Raw genomic sequence first — 21462 nt, forward strand, 5'->3', positions numbered from 1 at the left:
TAGAGAAGAGCTCTAATGAAAGTAGAACATGAGGGGTTAGGACTCAAAAGTTTTACCCCCAAGTCACAATATTAATTTAGAAGGTTCACTTAAACTCCTCCTTCCTGAGGGTTCTCCCTCTGTTACATCTTGCAGCTACGTGTCCTTGGGCACATTCTTTTCTTGACCTCTCTCAACCTGAGGTCATCATTTCACTTATAAAATGAGGATAATAACAGCACCCCATAGAGTTTTGGTGAATATTATAAGAGATAATAATTTATATGTAGTTCACAATGCTCAGCTTTTAATAAATGCAACATTGCCGGTGTGTCCGATGACATATATATATTGGTAGAACTAGAGTATATACCTCGTCAGGGAATCATGAGCATTGTTAAGCTATTGTTTGTAAAATCCTTTTGCACTTCTATTTGGGCACAGCACACTGTATATTTCTGTTGGAATAGGATAAATAAATACTTATTTATACATAAGCATCACCTCTTTTTCCTACCAAAGAGATCATAATAGCTAGAAAGCTCGATACAAATAGAAAACTGGAATAGTAGGTCCCTGTGATCTTTGCACAGGCACTTTGTCTGACTTTAAGGGCATATATCTTAAATTCTTCCATCTGAGAATTTGAGAACATGTCTACTGAACTTCATGAATAGAAATCTATCTATGGGTACTCTAGACACATTTTATATATAATTTAAGCTCAGTAATACAACCTATTGATTGCTTTGATTCTTATTTTCGCTATCTGACCAAATAAAGCAGAAACAGATGGCTTTTCTGACTTATACTATTTTAAGCTACAAACATGTTGCCCACTTTTGAGCCTATGTAGTTAATCTGAAATCTGTCACACGATAAAATTAAACCTTCTATATTTTAAGGTGGAGACAAGTGTGGATTGGATTTAGGGTCTGAACACCTGGACTCTGGTCCCAGCTTAACTCTGAACACACTACAGACCTCTTGAGAATCACTTCACCTTGCTGCATCTCAACTCCCTCATCTATGAGGTACGTTAGACAAGCGTGTGTACTAATCACCTAAGGATCTTGATAAAAGGAAGAGTCTGGTCAGCAGGTCTGGGGTGGAGACAGAGATCCTGCGTCTCTACCAAGCTCCTAGGGGAGGCCCCTAGGCTGGCCCACAGTCTTTGAGGGGCAAAAGACTGGAAAAATTCTTGGACAAATGCTGTATAATCTGGAGTTTCTATAAGATTATTCATGAGAAAGCATGTCATGATGGCCCCAAACAGGGATCAAGCAGAGACAATCAGTAACATGGGTACAGTATTCTACAGTCATCAAAGTGTGTCCCATCCAGTTAGTCATCACAGCATTCCTAAGAGGAACCTAAACTCAGAAAAGCTGAATCACTGGCTCAAGATCACGAAGTCAGTATGTGGAAAAGGCCAAGATCAAACAGTCTCCAACTAGCTGTGCTCACACACCACCAACGCCTTCCATGGTTACTTTTGCGTTCAACAGGCCCCAAAATGCATGAAGGCAAAGAAGACCTAACAGCCTAATATTGTTTCATACACAGCCATATATGTATACATTTATTTAAAGTTACCCAAGTACTGATAAAATCTTGTGTTTACCTGTCAGAGCCCATTTAAGACTTCTATATTTTTTTCGCACCTTTCCATTATTTTTCTGCTGAATCCTATCCATCGAGTACAGAAAAGCCTCTCAGGCCAGCATGTACATTTCCAGTTTCAACTGCTACAGTACATGAGTTCTAGATCTTAAAGGCCAAAAAGCATCTATTTGACTAAAGAGCTATAAGGCAGCCATAAAAATTATGGATCACAGAAATAAGCAATTAGTGTTATCTTCAATTGCTTTATTGGCAGTATTCACTCGTTAGAATAGAGGCAGCCGTAAAACAGATTGCAACATACTGTATAACAGCATATGGGATTTTACATTATAATGCTATTCTCTGCCAAGAAGTCATATTTTCATTTGAATGCATGGAACAGATTATCACAGGGTTTCCAGCATTAGAAGTAGATGACCCTCACTTTTTTTGAGGTTGTTGTTAAAAGGCAATTCCTGAAGTTGTGACTAAATCAAAATAAGTGCGATGGTGAATGGGGCTGTGTTACGTGCCTGCATTCCGGGCCGCTGGAGACTGGGCATGGCATGGAGCTACAGCAGATAATAAAGTCAATCTCTAACGTGGTGGATAGAGGGGAAGTTGAGGGTTTGCCAGTCTTCCAAACCAGCTGGCGTCAATTCTGGAGGAAGCTGTTCACCCGCCATCTCATCACAGCTGAAGCACCACAAAAGACACCACGAGCACAGGGGATAGAAATAAAACAATAGGAATAACAATATGAGAAGGAACAGAATCATTATTTAACATTGGGAGACGCCTTCCTGACATCTACTCTGCCATTTTTACAGAATATGTATGGGAGCGTGTTTATATATTGCAGACAACGTAATATAGACCTTCAAATACACACACCCTGGAACAAATGTCAACAGGCCAAGCTCTCCGGAATCACCCAGAGGCCTAGAGTCTAAGAGTTTCCCCATCCCCTCACACATTTTACAACTTTCAGTATGGCACACCTGGAAATAGGGCTAAATGCCCACTGTCCTGTTTCAACAGTTAAGTTGGAAAAAGGGTAGGGTAAAGTACGTCTAACAGATTCTCTTTCCAAGATCAGCCTGTGCTACAGCAAATGAAAGGCTTTGAAAGGCAGGATTGCTGAAAAGGAAGCTTGTGTGGTTTCAAATTAGAAGTCATATTGTTGCACTCACAGTTGATCAAATAAATATTAATCACCAAATGTATTTATGTCACTTCGCACACGATTGCAATATATTTCAAATGTGTTTTTAAATGGTGGATAAAACACACTGGGATGGCAAAAAAAAAGAAATTCTCCTTTTATAGAACCACCGATACTAGGGAGCTAGAAGCATATGTAGTAATTTACCAGAACAAAGAAATATGTTTGAATTAGTTACTGTGTGTTTTCTGCTATTTATTCAGATCTAGTAAAATCCAAATAATTTGATAAGTCTTTAGAGCCTATGTACAATATCATGTTAAAAGTAGACTTTAATCTTATGTAATGTTTCAATGAATTAGTGTGTTCACTTAAATAATTTTTCTAGTCTTAAGTCTGTAAAGTTATAAAATTGTAAAAAACATTTTTAATTGTAAAGAAAAATCCTTATAATTTTGGAAAAAGATTATACTAAATGATTTTAAAGGCAGTAATGATGCAAAACAAAGTATAATAGAGCTGCCCCTTTCTATATCCCTTGGTTACTTGGAGTAACATTTTCAGTTCTCAATTTCCACACTTCTATGTTTAAGGACTTTTCTTTTTATTCATAAAAGGATTTGATAAGAAGAGTAATTAGACTAAAAATGCAAGCATTTTGCAACCTAATCCTGCCTATGCTATTGACTAGCCCCTATGGCATGCATATATTGATATACTGTTTAAATTCTGTATCAGCTGTCATGGATTTATTTGTAAAGTTGCATAATGACCATAATACCTACAGCCACCTTCCAAATTGAGCTTGAAAAAGATTTTTTAAGTATTTCTCAAGTGGTCAGAGTAAATTTCTCAAGTGGTAAGAAATTTCTCAAGTAAATTTCTCAAGTGGTCATGAATGACTACCTTGTCTTATTTTTAGAGTGAGGAAAGCTGGTAGTTTTCCAGCAGCCAAACAAGGGGCCCCTTTAAAAACCTGAAATGGAAAGAGGAACCAGGAGAGTGGCTAGTTTATACTTTGAGAAAATGATGCTGACCGATTGAGGGTATTCCACCAATGTATAACATACAGTGAAACATCTGCCTTTTGGCTCAGCAGTATTTTCCTCGCTAGCCCACCAATTTCCTTAATTTGGCAACTCTTGTGGCCCTGGCCTTGGGACGGAGGTAACATTATATATAAATGTCGAGAAGCAAGCTGTTCCTTGGATCTGTAAGGTAGCAAACCCAACAGACTACACATTTTTAAAATGTCAGTGAGTATGTGAGTGTGTACGATTGTGTGTGTGTTTCACCAAATACAGTTGCACTGAGTCAGACAACAGTAACACCAACGGCTAATGGAAAAAATGTGTTTTTTTAACATATTGATCTTGTCATGCAATAATGTGACTTAATTCCGCATTGTTCAGAACAAACCAACAATGAATAGTATCTTGCTATATAATGACTAGTTTTTCCTTTCCTTGCAAAAGTAAAAGCATTTAAGAAAAAAACAAAAAAAAAAAAACCCACAAGCATCTCAAATAGCCTCTGCTTTGCTGCAAAAATAGACTGTGACGACAGTAACTCTCCCAATCAATTATGCGGCATGGTTTTAAGTGAGGAAAAAAATTCAACATACGAATCACTTCAAAATATATACAGCATATATCTATATGTACAAACTGCATAAATTTTGAAGGGCTACGAAGCATATATTTTGCTACACCAAAGCTCTGACTGTTAAATTGATTGCAACAAAACTTTAATTTCTTTTTCTGAAAAAACCCGAGGAATATGAATCTTACTGGAATTATTTAAATGCAGTGGTGTGTGTATACATCTATGTGTGTGGGTATAAACAAGATTTCTACAAATTCTCTTCAGTAGGCTCAGAAGCAACACCTCTTCTCTAACAAAAATATTGCTCTGAAATTATCTCCTTTAAAAGTGACGACTTAAAAGAATGTACTTCAAAGTCCACAGTCTACACATCTGCATTCTGAACCCATTCTGCATAGGGGGTCACTTAATAGTGTTCACTCCTGCTGTATACATGCAAGGTTCATTAATGGTCTCCCTTAAAAGCACCTTTTTAAAGAATGATCTGCCACATTAGCCAGAGGAATATAATGTGTGTGTGTGTGTATGTACACACACATATATATATAATTCTTTTTAATTTTGGCTGAATTCAGGAATGAGTCTGGGCTAAAAGAATCGATCTGTCACAGAGCAACAGATTGCAGTTAGAGACTGCCAACAAATCACAAGCAACAGTAGGTAATGACTAATTGTAACAGGAATGAGGGAACAGAGGGTGGGGATTATTTCAGAAAAGGTAACTGAAAAAATGATCCTTCCCAAATGAAATCAGTTTTGCTTTGGTGTTTGTTATTGTTAAATCAAATACAAGCACAGCACCTTCCCTCTTCTCAAGAATTCCTAGTGATGTTGATCCATTTGACAATTTCTAAGAGATTTGTGAATTTTCCATCACAGGTTGCCTTTTCTGTTCCTCCATTTCTATTAATACCATATTCTACGAGGCACTTTTGAGGTTTCTCAATGAATTATTACTTTAGCACATTCGTTGGAGCTCTACAACCTAAGACTTACAGGAAACCTTGACTATGACTCCCACTTTGTGGTAATGAATATACAACATGATCTTAAAAAAAAAAAAAAGGAAAAGGATTTATGAAGATTTACAAGGTCCAAGAAATAGAATGGCAAGAGCAATCGTATCCATCTCTTTTATTGATTAGAATGTTACAGTTTTTAATTATCTATTCAATCATACCTCCTCAGATTTTCATGAAATACTTTTTTCTAATTATCAATGTACACAAACACAAACTTTTTATACCAGAAACTTAACCTTCTGAAACTTTAATCTATGAAATTACTTGGAGCTTGAGGTGCGTAAAGGATTTAAACTCTGCACTAAGGTTCAAATGCTTTGGGAAATTTCTCTAATTTTCACTCCACTGCAGTGAAAATCAACAAGATGTTCTGTGTAGTTGAAACACAAGGGTTTTGTGGCTCCCTGTAACTGTAGAGATTACAAAGCATATTGGGTCAAACGTAATTTCATATTTTTAAAGGTCACTTATTGTGTTTAAACTTAAATATTTAACTTTAACCAATGCAGTGTGGTTAGATTGCTCATATACTTATTTCAAATGTAAAACTAACAATTTCCTTAAGTTGATGATATAGGCTGTTATCCCAGTCTCTAGGTAATACAACCCATTTTGTCTCACTGCTATTTTAATTCCTAAATCCTCTGCTTTCCCCAACATGTTGAACATCAGACTCCATGTCTATTTAATACCTGCATCAAATATTCTTTATCTCCTCATAATTCAAAGAAGAAATAAATGAAGGAAGCTAAAGACTGACCTTTCTTAAATGGACATTGATCGATTGATGTCCCTAAACTAGTTTCTCAATAAACTCAACTCTTTCTCTGCTGAAAAAGAAAAGAGTGGTTCCCGAATGGCAAGTTAAAAAATTAACCAGTAAGGTAAGACCACGTAAAAGAGAAAGTATCAATTGCAGAAACAGTATCAGAACCAAATTATCAATAGATGGGAAAAGGATGAAAAATAATGGTGAACAATGAACTACAGGTCACTGAAGCAATGTATATGAGGGAAGGGAAGAAGCTAAGGGCACTGAGATGGCACAAGGGCAGCAGGAACCTTGTGAGTTTCCTCTTAGTATGATTTTTTCAGGAAAAATCATACTAAGAGGAAAAATTTGAAACCTTGTCAAAGAGAAGTAATGTTATATCAGGCACCCATAAAACACTAACAGAAAATCAGAATTATACTCAACTAAGCCCAGCCTAAATCCTAGTTGATAGGGGGTCATAGGTTTGGAATTTCCCATCTGTTCCCAAGAAGCTTGTACATATAACTGGTATGCACCTAAACCATTCTTTTGATTCCAAGTGTCAGGATATTTTGAACAAGAAAACATACATCAACATCTTGATAACTGAAAGTCTGCTAAAGCTATTTATATTTATCATAACTGTTTGAACCTCCCAAGGGGTGAGATGCAGACAGCTTCATGTTCCAGATTTCAACACAAGTGCATCAATCTCCCATTATGACCTACATCCTTTACATCCAAACACGGGGCAAGGGCCTAGCCACCCAACAGTGGTAATCCTCCAGCCAGCATTCACATCTCAGGTGATGACAGAGATACTGTAATTAGGGCCTGTTAGCACAAAAGCCCAAGGCCAGTGTGACAGCCAGTACCCAGTTCACTAGGCATAGCAGAAACACTGCCAATAATTTTCAAAGACTGATCAAACACCACCTGAGGTCAATTCATTCAATCATTTGTTATTTATTCATTCAATAAATATTTATCAAACACCAACCCACCACGTTCCAGGTCCCATAGCCTTGTGCCTTAACATTGTAATGTCACACATATATTGATTAAAGTAACCCATTTCCACAGGGAACTCTACTCAATACTCTGTAATGGCCTATATGGAAAAAGAATCTTTAAAAAAAAACAGTGGATATATGTATAACATTCACTTTGCCTGAAACTAACGCAACATTGTAAATCAACTATACTCCAATAAAAATTTTTAAAAAAAGAAAGTAACCCATTTCACAACAATAACAATTATAAAACTTGAATTACCACCTCTTTTCCCTATGTTCTATGTTTGACCTTTCATGTGGGTCATATGCATATTTGATACATCTGAGTAATTTCAGGTGGATTCTTCTACTTGTATATAACTACTTCATTAACAGTCAAGTTATAACATGTGAGCTTACATGAAGCATTGTGCTATTAAAATAAAAATATCGCTGGATATATTTCATCTTAATGTGAGTGAAACAACTTTTCAACCCACCACCAAAGGAGAGAAAAGCTAGCGTGAAACCACAGGAATATATTAGGGATGGATAAAAGTTAAGGCCCTGAAAAGGGCAGAGGGAGAAATTGGAAACAAGGGATGGCACCCCTACTTCATGATAGTGTCCAGGGCTATCGTCACTTCTGCTCCGGGATGCATAACTTAAAATACTTCAGATGTGAGGGAATCAGTTATTCCTTGTATTTGTCTTGCCTAAGTTGCAAAGTGAGATTTTTTTCCATAATTTAATTCTGTAATTTGATGTCTAATCCTTTCAGTTCATGATTTTATGGATTTCAACCAAAATGAGGACTCTCTTCTTTTGTCTTCTGTCTCCAGACGACTCTAATTTTGTTACCAAGATGCAGGCCCAGGTTATGTACTGCCCTAGGTATGCCCTTCTCTCCATTTTCTCTAGGTTCTAGTGAATAATAATTTATTCTTTGGAGGTGTTTGAACCAGAACTGCGTATTCTATTATATACACACTCAAGTTCACATATACAAATATATATCACATATTTCCAATATACAGTAAAATCATACATACGCCCACAAAAAAATGTTTTCCTCATGAAATTAACTTAAAGCTATTCAAAGAGTTTGGTCCACATCATCATTTCACGTGTTAAAATAAATAGGTAATTAATATCCTTTCTTTCCATGATATATCAACTATGAGCAGTATCTGGCAGATTCTGGCTAATAAACTCCAAAATAACAAATACATACTTAGCAAAAGCTTGACTATATTAATTGTTTAATGTAAATGAAGAACCAGCATGTTGGCCAATTTTTTTTTCTAAAATAAACTTGTTTATAAATGCTAGTAGTTGACTAAATAATTGTTTTAAAAATGACCATTCTTTTGGAAGGCCCATGTAAAAACAAAACAAATAAAACTTCAGATTTAACCACTCTAGGCCAAAATTTGAACTTGCTTTTGAGCTGTATAGATTTAGACAGGATCATGGCAGAAATGAGCATTTCCTGGGAACAATTATCCAACCAAGCCCCACTGGTTCCCTTCACCATCTCAAAATCACAGCTGGTGATTTCAAACCACAGGGAAAAGTGAGTGATGGCCTCTGGGTTGCTACTGAGAACTATTTTCAGAGTGTTTGTAGGTGCCCCCTCTCTTTTCCAGAGGGCACAGTGGCTCTTGAACCAGATTTTGTGTGCGTGTGGTTCCTTCCCTGTTTGCCCTGCAGCATATCTGACTTCTCCACTCCCAGGAGCTGTCCTTAGCCACTGCGACCTCGGTTCCTGCAGGTGACAGTATGGCTTTCTGCTGATTTATTAAAAATCTCCCATTTTATGGCTCCTGTGTACTCTCTGGAGTGTGATCATGTGACCAGGATAATGACAATCTGTCTCCCTGCTAACATTTCTCTACTTTGGTTATTTGTTTGATAAAGTGAGGAGCTTCCCTTTTGTTGCCCTTCATCAGAGCTTAATGTCTTTACTTTGGGATCAATATACTTTATGAATAATTTTATTTCCTTCTATTTTTATGGTCTTTTCTCCTCATTATCATACTGAGTTTATTAGCTGGTGCTGTCAGTATCTTTACCCTGTCATATGTTCCTGAGGTACAGTAAATATCACTTGTGTTGTAATTAATATGCACACCCTCTGCAGTAATTAAAGTACAGACCCCTTCAACCAGCTGAGCTTCCTACACTAATTCCACCTTATCTTCATAATGAACTTATTGTAATCTGAAACTACTACTGAATATTGTTCAGTAAGGCTAGAAGAATGAAATCTAACGAGATGCAATAATATTTGTGCACATGTTAATATAAAAAATGAATTTAATTAGTCTAAATCTAATTAAATTTCCCATACAATTAAAAGCCTCCCCTTCCTTCCATTTTTTAAAAACTAACAAATGCCGAATTATTGCCCTTCCAGTTATTCCTATAAAGCAACAGACTGGACAAATGCTTTCTTTCCCCATAAGATACACACAGCAAAATCTAGAAGAGCCAGAAGAAGGATAGTGACATAGTAAGGAAATAGCTAAATCCCTTTAAGGAACTACCATGTGAAACAGACGACTTGTAAGAGTAGACAAATCAAAAGTCTGACCTTTCTAAAAAAGAGAAACTCAAGGAAAATAGCTTATCAAACCAATCTGTCAATCAAAAAAAATAGGTTTTTAAAATATCCAATACTGGACTCCCCTGGTGGCGCACTGGTTAGGAAATCTACCTGCCAATGCAGGGGACACAGGTTCAATCCCTGGTCCGGGAAGGTCACACATGCCACAGAGCAGTTAAGCTCGTGCGCCACAACTACTGAGCCCACGCGCCACAACTACTGGGCCCACGCGCCTAGAGCCCGTGCTCCTCAACAAGAGAAGCCACAGCAATGAGAAGCCCGCGCACTGCAACGAAAAGGGGCCCCCGCTCCCCGCAACTAGAGAAAGCGCGCGCACAGCAACGAAGACCCAACACAGCAAAAAATAAATAACTAAATTTCTAAAACAAAATTAAAATATCTAATACCAAATGTACATTGCAAGTGGCACTAAGGCACAGTCCCTGTCCCCAAGGAGCTTATATTTTAATGAAAGAAATACATATTTCAATTCAGAAAGATTTATTGGGCATCTACCAAAAATAGCACAGACAATGAATGTCATAGAATTTCTAAGCAGCATGAAAAAAGGAAAGTCTAGCACTAAGCTTGCACCTTGAGAGACGCAAGAGAGAACATTTGGGGCAGGACACTAACTGATGCTGCACATATTCGATTTTGCTGGAGAAGAAGGTCTGTGTAAGTAAGGAAAAAATAGACACAAAAGACCAAATCAAGATACATAATTGGCACAAAAGAGGAACACGGTAAGGAACTGCATGTGCATTTAATATTATACTTATATCGTCAGGAAATCAGCAAGGAAAGTGAGTACCTAAAGTGCAGACCCACCATAGGCAGGGAGCTGGCAAAGGAGCCTGAAAACTGGGTGAAGGGTCGGGCATGATGACCACAGCTGTGCCAGGCAACAGAATTATTTCAAGATGGAAAGAATTTACCAATAGGGCAGAGCCCTGCTTTTTAATTATTCACAGTAATGACCTGGATCTTGGAAAGAAAGGAGTTATTTCCTAGATAGTAGACTGAACTAAATTAGCAGGCAACACAGCATGGAGGACTGATAAAACACACACACACAAACACATCAATTTGAGAATTTAAAAGTGGTTTAGTGGTCAAAACACCTGTCAATTAGGACAACACATTTACTCCCACAATTGTTTTCCTGTTTTCTTTAAAAACTACCTCTGTTTATGGGAGATTTATAAGACACGTTACCGAATGGATCACTTGGAAGGAAGTAACCAAGTGAGATGAAAACAAATAATATGTTGAGACGGACTGCTAAAGCTATGCATTACAAATCAAAGGAACTAAAATAAAGTTAGGCGTTCTCTAGAGGAGTGCTCACTATATTTTAAGGAAGATTTAAATGTACTTCAAAAGGGAAGCATGGAGAAAATGGAATGATAGTGATATCAAAAATAAATTACAAAGAAAATCTGGGCTGTTCTGCTGCTGAAAAAAAATAAAACTAAAACAGATGTTGAGATCTACCTGATAGCAAATATGCTTCTTAATGTTGATTCTGACCAGCAGAAGGGAACCTACTCGGAAAGAAACCTGATGGCAATGAGTGGAGATCCTAAAAGACAGACTTTTTAAATTCCTGATTGATAAAGTTTTGGTTAGGCTATGCCACTGAAAATCATCAAATCCAGAATGTCAGTCCATTTTTAGTGAACACAGGGCATGTGTGTACCAACAGGTATATGTGTGACTGTGTTTGTGTGTGTGTATGCACTTGTCTATATAAGAAAGCAAAAATTCAAGCTCAGAAAATGAAGTAATGTGAAAATTTCCTTTGGCATACTCTTCCAGTATATTTACTGAAAATACACTTATCTTAATTTACATTTGTTCATCTTTAAGCTTTGTGTTCCGTTCACTGTAGGACCTGAAACCTAATGCTGAAGAATGGTTTCAAGGGTCAGAAAAAGTTCTAAATATTAGCAACAGTGTCACTCATGAGCGTGTCTGCATCAGTTTTAAAAACTGTTCACATGAAGGATGCGCTTGGCTTTGGAGAAAATATTTTGTGACTCATGGTTTACTCTGTACATTCAGCATAGTTTGGGAGCAACGCTAATGTTTATGGGTTACTGCACTAACTTAGAAATTATAGTGTAATATTTGTAATGCAAAGGAACCTTTCTTGGAAAGCAGATGTACTTATATTTGCTCAATGGTGAGATTAGTGACAAGGTCTAGGAACCCAAGAAGAAGACAGATGTCAACTCAAGGCAGTAGTTTTGCAACTGTGGTGAGTGTGTGGTGGAGTGGTCAATTTCAAACCTCCATTTGGTGATATATTCTTTTTTTTTTTTTTTTTTTTTTTGCGGTACGCAGGCCTCTCACTGTTGTGGCCTCTCCCATTGTCGGGCACAGGCTCCGGACGCGCAGGCTCAACGGCCATGGCTCACGGGCCCAGCCACTCCGCAGCATGTGGGATCTTCCCGGACCGGGGCACGAACCCGTGTCCCCTGCATCGGCAGGCAGACTCTCAACCACTGCACCACCAGGGAAGCCCTGGTGATATATTCTTGATTCAATAACAGCTTTTCAGCAGGCCGTGTTCATAAGGGAAATGTCAGTAAGAAGGGTTTTGTTCTGAGCCTCATGGTGTCTTCTCTAGCCCTTCTGGTCAGTTTGTTTATGTACTGGACCATCGATCTCTTAACATTAGCCAGTTGAAACAAAGAATAAAACATGGTAACTAAATGATAAATGAGGTGGGAAACAGAACATTCTAGGATGCTTTATATAAAAGACATCCTTGAAGGAAACCATTGATGAGGAAGAGAAAGTTGAAAAACTGGGAAAACTAAGCTATAAGCTATTCTCATTCTGTGTGTGTGTGTGTGTGTGTGTGTGTATGTATACACACACACTATATATATATTTGCATGTAAAATATATATTATATATTTTTAATAATTTAATACTACTGACTTCTGTAGAAAACACAAATAGCAGCATTTACACCTCTCTTATTTCCAGAATTACTGAGGGGAGTTCGATAATGTATATAAAACCTTTAATCTACTAATTGTTAGAACTGTCATGATTTTTTTCACAGTTATCACTTTCCTTTGGTAATAAAAGCCCTAACTGTATCACCAAATGTAAAAGCAACACCAAAACACCAGTTTGCCATTGTTGTTTTTCCAGCTTACTGAATGAGATTCCAAAATTAAATTTCAATGGTTTGCAAAAGTCTCTCAAATTAAGGCAGAAGTGACTGAAGACACTTTTAGCTACACCTGCTCAACCGCTAATTTAATGAGAAAATGACTTAGAAATTGCAAGTGGTAGATATAACAATATTGTTGGTATGAACTAAGAGATGTTGCAGTACAGACAGTTCGAGTAGAATCCATCTTTAATACTGTGATTCCTCCATCTTTCTTCATACCTAGCCTGTTTCAAATAAAGAATACGCCCTGGTGGCGCAGTGGTTGAGAGTCCGCCTGCCGATGCAGGGGACACGGGTTCGTGCCCCGGTCCGGGAGGATCCCACATGCCGCGGAGCGGCTGGGCCCGTGAGCCATGGCCGCTGAGCCTGCGCGTCCGGAGCCTGTGCTCCGCAACGGGAGGGGCCACAGAAGTGGAGGCCAGCGTACCGCAAAAAAAAAAAAAAAAAAAAAGAATACGCCCAACTCCTCATTGAGTGGCCCATTATGTTTGGATGTGAAATGGTATGGTTAAGGACTAGAAAAATTATTCTCCTGTAAATGTTCAATATTAAGACAGTTTCTGTCCACTCTTACCTGTTCAGCCCATGTCGCCAATGTCCCAGACAAGCTGTGGGCCCGCATCGTGAGCGCTAGCGAGCTGCAGAGCTCCCAGCCAGCCTCCTGCACCACGAGCTGGCCCATCACTGGAATCAGAACCTAGTCCGTAGCCATCGCAGCAAGGGCTGCTGCTGACTGGCCATGAGAACAGCATCATGCGGTTCTGGGATGCCTCCGCTGTGGCGCCCCAACCATCCGGCAAGTTGAGCACTGCTGGCCTCTTCCAGACGGACAGCACGCATGCCAACAACCTGGCCTAAGCCACAGTAGACGACTGGCCGCCCTTCCTTAAGATTGGCTGCTTCTAACACTGCAGCGACGATCCTCTGCTCAGCGCGCAGAAAGAAGTTATAGAGTTCTGCAAGTACACAGCCCAGCTGGTGATGGCCGGCACTGCAGGCCAGGTGCTGGTGCTGGAGCTAATCAACGTGCCTTAGAAGCAGGCAGTCAGCATGGCCAGCGTAAACCCCCTCCAGGACCGCGAGGGCTTCACGTGGAAGGACCGTGGGCAGCTGATCCTGCGCCTGGGCCGCTGCCCTGGCCTCCGGCTTCCAGCCCATGTGCTGGTTCAGTGCTGTCACCCGATGCCATCCCTGCCGTCTCGCAGCACGCCGAGTGCAGCCTGTGGCTTTTGGCACAAGTCATGGCTTTGGCCTCTTTGACTACCCGTGCAAGAGCCCTGGTCTGGCCAAGTGAACCCTTCACCCCAACGACTCCCAGGCCATGGAGAGGCCGCTATCCCAGGTGAAGTTGCTTACAAAATTGCTGTGGTCTTTCGGGCGCATGCGGAAGAGCTGAGTCTCAGGCAAGAAGTAGCATGCTAATGCCAACAGCAAGTTTCAGAAAGCCGACACGCTGCTGGCGGAGCAGGCCTGCCCCCAACACCTGGGGATGATGCCACTGCAGCTCTGCATCAGCCCCGGTCAGCCGAGGACTCCCTCCCGGGCGCTGTGCACTTCTATGATACTTTGCTGGCATGTTCCTTGAGATGCAGCCACACACCAACTCGGGCTCCGTGTTTGCTACGCTCCAGCCATGCACGCGTCAGGAAGCTGCGGGAGTCGCCGGAAGGGCTCTGAGGAGCGGCTGACGCCCCGCGGGCTCGTATCGCCACTCCCAGCGTAGGACGCACGCAAACGCCCCTAGCCTGACCTATGAGGAGGCCTCGTGGGTTCTGGCGCAGGCGCAGTACTTGTAGGGCGGGCGCAGGACTTGTAGGGCGAGCGCCGTGCTCACCGGGTGGGCGGGGCCGTTCAAGGACTTCACGCTGCCCAAGGAAAGCGCCGAGACAAAGTTCAGGCCGATGGCCCACGAGGGCTGTCGCGTGCACAAGGTGGCACTGGCTACACTTGCCAGCGTGGCCTGAGAGGACTATGCCAAGACGTGCCTGGTCTGCCTCCCCAGCCTGGGCAATGCCCATGTCTTCTCGGTGCCTGGCCTGCGACCCCAGGTGTACTACTCCTGTAGCCGGAAGGGGGACACAGCCGCGTCACCTCCTATGTCTTCAGGCGCCACAGCCAGTTTTTACCTGATTTCTCCATGGGAGCTTGAACGCTTCTCTGTAAGCGTCCAGAACGTCACAGAGCCCCTCGGCTCTCTGGACATTAGCTGGCCCCCGCGATGCCACCGGTGCCAGCTGCAGGCTCCCAGAGTTGCCAAAGCTGAGACAGGCTAACGGGACCGTAGGCATCATCTTGGCTCCGCGGAGCGGCGATGGAGGCGTGTTCTCACCCATGTCCACCAACTCGACCACCAGTGACGACACTACGCTGGAACGACAGAGGACGTCACGGTGGGGGACGTGAAGGATTTCCTGGGCCCTGTAGAGGAATCTGAGAAGAATCAGAGGACGCTGGCAGAAGACAGGGCTTGAGTCTGGGCCATCCTGATCAACTGAGGAAGGCTAGAACTACCCGACCACCTCCTACCTGCCCTGCTGGCAGCTGAAACCCAGGACCCCAACCCCTTCTTGGTCTTTTACATGGACCCACACCTGCTAACCTGCTGGCTCCAGTGGGACCTGCCAACCCTGACCCCAGGTTGTGGGCCTGGACTTGGCCCAGAGCCTCTGGGGCAGATTCAGACTGACCCTTCCTACAGGTAGGTGGCCACCCTGGACCCCAGGTGCCAAGGCATCCCAAGCTACCTCCCACTCCACACACCGTCCGTTCCCACTCCCTTTGCAGAAAGGATTTTTCTAATGTCCGTGCTGGGCTGGACAGTCTTTTTTTTTTTTTTTTTTTTTTTTGCGTTACGTGGGCCTCTCACTATTGCGGCCTCTCCCGTTGCGGAGCACAGGCTCCGGACGCGCAGGCTCAGCAGCCATGGCTCACGGGCCCAGCCGCTCCACAGCATGTGGGATCTTCCCGGGCCGGGGCACGAAGCCGTGTCCCCTGCATCGGCAGGCGGACTCTCAACCACTGCGCCACCAGGGAAGCCCTGGACAGTCATTTTAAAACTGGGCTGGGGGTGGGCAGGTGGGCAGGATGGGTTTCCCTATAGATGGTACCTTGGGGTTTTTTCTGTCTTTTTTTTAAATTAGCAGTTTTAATATTAAAATTACTGATTTTTAATTTTGAAAAAGAAAGCATTTAATATCTCTTAAAAGGGGAAAAAAAGAGAGTATCAATAGAATGAGCCAGAACAAATATTTTAATTATAATTCTATTTTACATGATTCTCTGTACCCAGCATTGTTACCCAGAATGTTGTTGAGCAATGGGAAAGGAATCAGGTACTTATTTTTAGCCAAAACATTAAGGAGTTTATGCCTGAATTTCATAAGTGATAAGGTTACCCATGTGCCTTTGAGAAAATGCTGAGAAACTTTTCTGAGCCTCAGACAGAAAATATAAGTTGTGAACTTCTTTAATGGCTGTGCCTTCCAAAGTAGAACAAAGGGAAAGAGTTATTGAGGTAACTAAAACAAAGCAAGAAATACTGCAGAAAAAGAGAAAAATATTTTTCCCCAGGTCTGAATCTAGCAGCTCAGAACACACGAAGGAGATGAATGAACTGAAAAGGTATTTGCAGCCGAAGAGATAGATGCTGAGCTGCTATTTCTTGTGATGCTATGAGATATTTATAAAAACAAACAAAAAAAATCTCTTGAAAATAAAATCAGCACCCAGTTTCTCAGCAGCAAACAACCTTAAGACTCTACTAGCAACATTATACCTTAAACACCAATGCATGTTTAAATATTTTAATAATGGCTTAAATAAAATTTTGTTTTATTTATCAGCTGTGCCTATATTCACAGGCTATTTTCAGAATATTTCCTTTAATAAGCTTCTTTCCCCATAAGTACAATAATAAAGGTAAACTTAGAGCAAAATATTTTCTTTTCAGACTGCATCCTTATTCTAAAATGCTAATCAAATCATAACATACAAAAACCTTTAAGTTTTAAGTGTGGTACTTAATTCTTAAAAAGAAAACATTAAAAGTAGGTTTTTTAGTAGTCAATTTTTTTATAATCCAAAAAGTATCATAAAGTCAACTTTGAAAGTGTGCTCTCTTACCTTTCTCGTTTACAAAAATAATAATATACATATATAAAGAGCTTGATATTTCCCTTAGTGAGCTGTAAGTTCCAGTAATCAGAGGACATTACGGGAACATCTGTTATTTCACATTTTTCACTGAATGGCTTACATGGTCACATGGTCAGAAGACAATTACCACCATACTCTCAGTCATTAGGGGCTTTGCAGTTTATACTACAGGCTTTCAGTGTTTCTACTCTCTCTTGGTATTGGTTCATACAAGTGAAAGAGGTGGATTAAACTGCTCTGGTGCACCAAGTGGTATCATACGGGCCTGAAATAATTCACATATCTCACGAAGCTCTTGGAAAGAGATTTTTTGCATGTGAAATAAAACAAAACCCATTTAGTTGTAACCCTCATGCAACATTTTGGTAAAATCAAATCCAAGATGTATTCTTTGTCATAAGTCTCTGTCTTCTATACCCTATCAAAGCAACTTGTTGACAAGTGAAAAGTAAATTATTGATGTGGTAAGTTTTTGTCTTGGGTCGCCTGGGGGGATTGCTTATGTGTATGTTTGTTTTTCTTTGTTTCACTTTGTTGTTGTTATATGATACCAAAGAGTTGATTTGATAGATTAGTTTTTGGTCATGGTAGTGACTTAATTAGATATGTTATTTTATGTGCAGATGTTTAGCACACAATCTCATAGACAAAGCCTAAATGGAGACTCAGCACATTAAAAGATACTAATTTATGAGAAATACCATACAAAACTGAGTAGAAATTGAGGAGTTCATAAATAATCTATACTGACTTATGATTCCAAATCCATTTCTGAATTTTTTTTTTCAGATTTCAAGATATATTCCTTAAAAAAAGGCAAAAAGGAATGTTATGTAAGAACTTTACATTATATGTCTTAAAAACTAACATTATATTCACTGTGGTGACTTAATTTTCCACAGATAGTTACGATATTACCTCCCTCCCCTATGTTCTTCTTAAATGTGACTTTGACACTACTCCCAGCAAAAGATGAGGTCTATGTGCCCTCCCTTTAAAATGAGCTGATTTGGTGACTCTTTTGACTAACAGAGTATGGCATTTACAAAGCTATTGGCTTTTGTGGCTAGGTCATTCCAGACCGTGAAGCTTCTGCTTTGTTAACTTTGGAACTGTATACAAAGCCCAACTGCACAGAGGCCACCATGCCATGAGGAAGGCTAACCCACCCAAGAGGAGAAACCACATGGCAGCCATGAGAATACAAGAAGAGAGAGAGGTGTCTAAGCGGCCCCCGGCTGCTTGGCCTCCCATTTTTCTAACTCTAGTACTGCCTCTAGCCCCCATCTAACCTCAGCCCCAAGAAAGACCCTGAGCCTCGACCACCCAGCTGCACCCCTTCCAAATTCCAACCCACTGAAACCATGAGAGATAATAAAACAATAGTTGTTTTAAATCACAATTTGGGGTGAATTAATTTATTTATCAATCATTCATTTAGTAAATAAATATTTTTGAATGTCTGCTCTGTTCTGGGCAATATCTTGAGTACAGAATCCTGCAAAGATTTCTCCTCCTAGAAAGGAGTTTAATTAACCCCTTCATCCTCTGTGCTTCCATGGCTTTTTAGACTGGTAAAAGAGCACTTATTTCTTTTGTCCATATTGTATAAGTTGTACACATGTTTGGTTATACATTTATAAATTCAGGATCTGGATCACGTTCGTTTTGTTTCCCTCAGCAGTGTCCGTAGTGCAGACACATGTTCGCTGACTGATTTATAGCATCTATCTGGATAAGGACATTCAACACAAGGAAATGACACCATTATCCCCCAGGGTACAAATTAAAAACTGATAAAGGTTTTCATACATAGATAGTTTAAAATAGCCGAAGTTTTCGAGGAAATTAATTACTTTTTAAAATATTTGAATATGTAACCATTGCTATTAAGCTACTTATTGTAGCAGTCAAAAAAGGAAGCATTTTTCAAATATCCTGGTCATTAATAAACAAGCCTTAAGCTATTAAAATAACTACCTCTTAAACTATTTTTTTATTTGTCAAATAGTCTGTTTCCATTTTGTTCTCATTGTAGCCTAAAACTGAAAAGGGCCCTGGATATGATAAAAAGTAATGTCCAGGCCTCCTAGTTACAATCTTCCTTCCTACCACTAGTCTATGCTGTTGCACTAAGTACCAAATGCTCATTCAGTGTCCATAGGCATGTTGAAAGGATAACTTTTAAGATTTTCAGCTCAGATGGAAAAAAGTCAAATGCCTGATTGTTTTCTCAAATTTGAAGCAAACAATTTAAAAACAATTCTGTTCGCAAAATATATATTTTAATTCATAAATTTAAGTTTTAAAAACTTTGTCAATTCAGAAAAGAAAATTCAGAGAAATCTTTTTTTAAATCTCTCTAATTTTGAATAGAAGCAATCCAATCATCATAGTTATGCATTCTTAAAATGTTCAGTTTTTGTTCACTTCTCCTGGTCCTTTGCCCTGGTTTGATCTACATATAATGATCAAATGAATTTCCAAATCCCATGAATTCTACCTCAGCACTCCTTTCTCTGCCTAACCCATTTCCTCCCCTTTCTCTTAGTATAGTTCAGAACCTTAATGTCTAAAAATTAAATAACAGTACAGGCAAACATTTATTGAGGTCTTCTCTGTTTGAAGCCCTGTGCTAAGGGCTTCATATATGTTACCCTGTTTAAAGCTTACATTAACATGGTGAAATAGATTCTAAAAGTATTCCTATTTTACAGATGAGTAAATCTTGGAGGACTTGCAGAACTAAGTAATTTGCCTAAGGTCATAGTCAGGAGTGCTGGAACCAGTATGCAAATTAGAGAGTGAGACCCAGAGCCTAGTTTTCTATCCTACTTCTCTAACTCATGGATGGAAAGTACTTTAAAATCTAGTCCACTCCCCATTTTTTTCTTCATTCTCCTTTAACATTCCTACAAGTTGTCACAAGCCTGTGTTGAAACATCTCCAATGACTGTCATAATAGTCTCCTATCTCTCAACTCCAACTCCCACTAATTGTACCAGACTAATTGTTATCAAAAGCTTTTCATCAAAATACCCCTCTGCTCAAATAACTCACATTTCTAAATGAAGCAAAGGTGACCACTTCAGATATCCTAAACTCCCTCCAAACCTAGCTGCTCACACTCTTCAATTCACAACCTGCATGCAGAATCCTACTTCTAGGGTTGTCCTCGTGGGGATAATATCCTATGTCCTCCATCTTAGAATATGGTCCCCACTGCCTGTATCTCTACATATCCCTATTCTTCTCATCCTTCAAGAGCCTCTTAAAATTGACACAACTTTTGCCACATACTATTTTCTATGGTGTATTATAATTACATGAAGGACAAAATTCAGAGATCGGCAGCTGTGACTTTGCCTATCCTCCACTAATCTGTTTTGAGAATAGTCACAATTTTGTCTTAATTTCTCTCTAAGAAACTTGCAGTGTTTTAATACAAAATACAAAGAAATATTTGATGGATGCGTATATGCATGCATGCATATGTGGATAGATGGATGAAAGCATTGAAAACAAATGAGCTCCATTGTTTCTGCGTATATAAGTAATGCTTCAAAAATGTCCGAATTCAAATTACTGGCTCTTAATAAACCCTTTAGCTGCCTGAACACTACCATAGTGTTACTAATTCAATCAAGTGCTGTCAGACTGCACTTAACAGGTTTTTAATTAATTGACCAAATATTTGACTGGATTTAAAGCATAGTCTTTCAAAGTAGTTTTTGATAAAACCAAACTCTATGGAGTTTGTTGCTTAAACTCATTTGGTATGGTATAAAGCAAACATCTCATGAACCTTAAGACTGTAATCTGTTCAACATTTTAGGAAACATTTTATTACTTACAGAATACACACCTAGTCTTATAAACCAAAATACAAAGATTTGTAAACTGAAGGTCATCAGGGGTCATACATGGTGGTCAAGAGGAAGACAAGCGTGCACTCTTTTACTATAATTTGGGGTGATTTGCATTTGTAAAGAAAAAGAGTCAATAGAAATAATCAATATGAGTGTATGTGTGTTTTTCCTTCTTAAGAAGAGAAACACATGACCCAAAATAGTACTGGTTTAAAAAAAAAAAAATAAGATTCCAAATTGAAATATTTTAGAAATAATTAGCCTTTGGTAAAACTGTCAAGTGGAAATTCATTTTTATTCCCAAAATATGTTTTTTCTGTGCTACTTTAGCTTTGTTTTAATTTGCTATTTAGCAGTGCCCTGAAATATTAATAATTTGTTTAACAAATTCCTTCTAACTCTTAATAGATTTTTAATGAAGAAACCTATCTTAGAGATCTGTGTGAGAATTGATATTACATACTTTCTCAAAGTGTTAAATTATTGACCCCCTGAACCGTTTCATTGAA

General features: G+C 39.5%; 1 pseudogene; it reads left to right on the forward strand.

The window, feature by feature from the left end:
• LOC113633468 (lethal(2) giant larvae protein homolog 1-like) overlaps window positions 1-15424 on the forward strand; it is a 122269-nt pseudogene extending 106845 nt beyond the window's left edge.
• Window positions 15425-21462: the final 6038 nt, after the last annotated feature.

The sequence above is a fragment of the Aethalodelphis obliquidens genome, unplaced genomic scaffold, assembly GCF_003676395.1.
Source record: "Aethalodelphis obliquidens isolate GAN/ISIS:26980383/991018 unplaced genomic scaffold, ASM367639v1 scaffold40, whole genome shotgun sequence".
In the NCBI taxonomy this organism is placed as follows: Eukaryota; Metazoa; Chordata; class Mammalia; order Artiodactyla; family Delphinidae; genus Aethalodelphis; species Aethalodelphis obliquidens.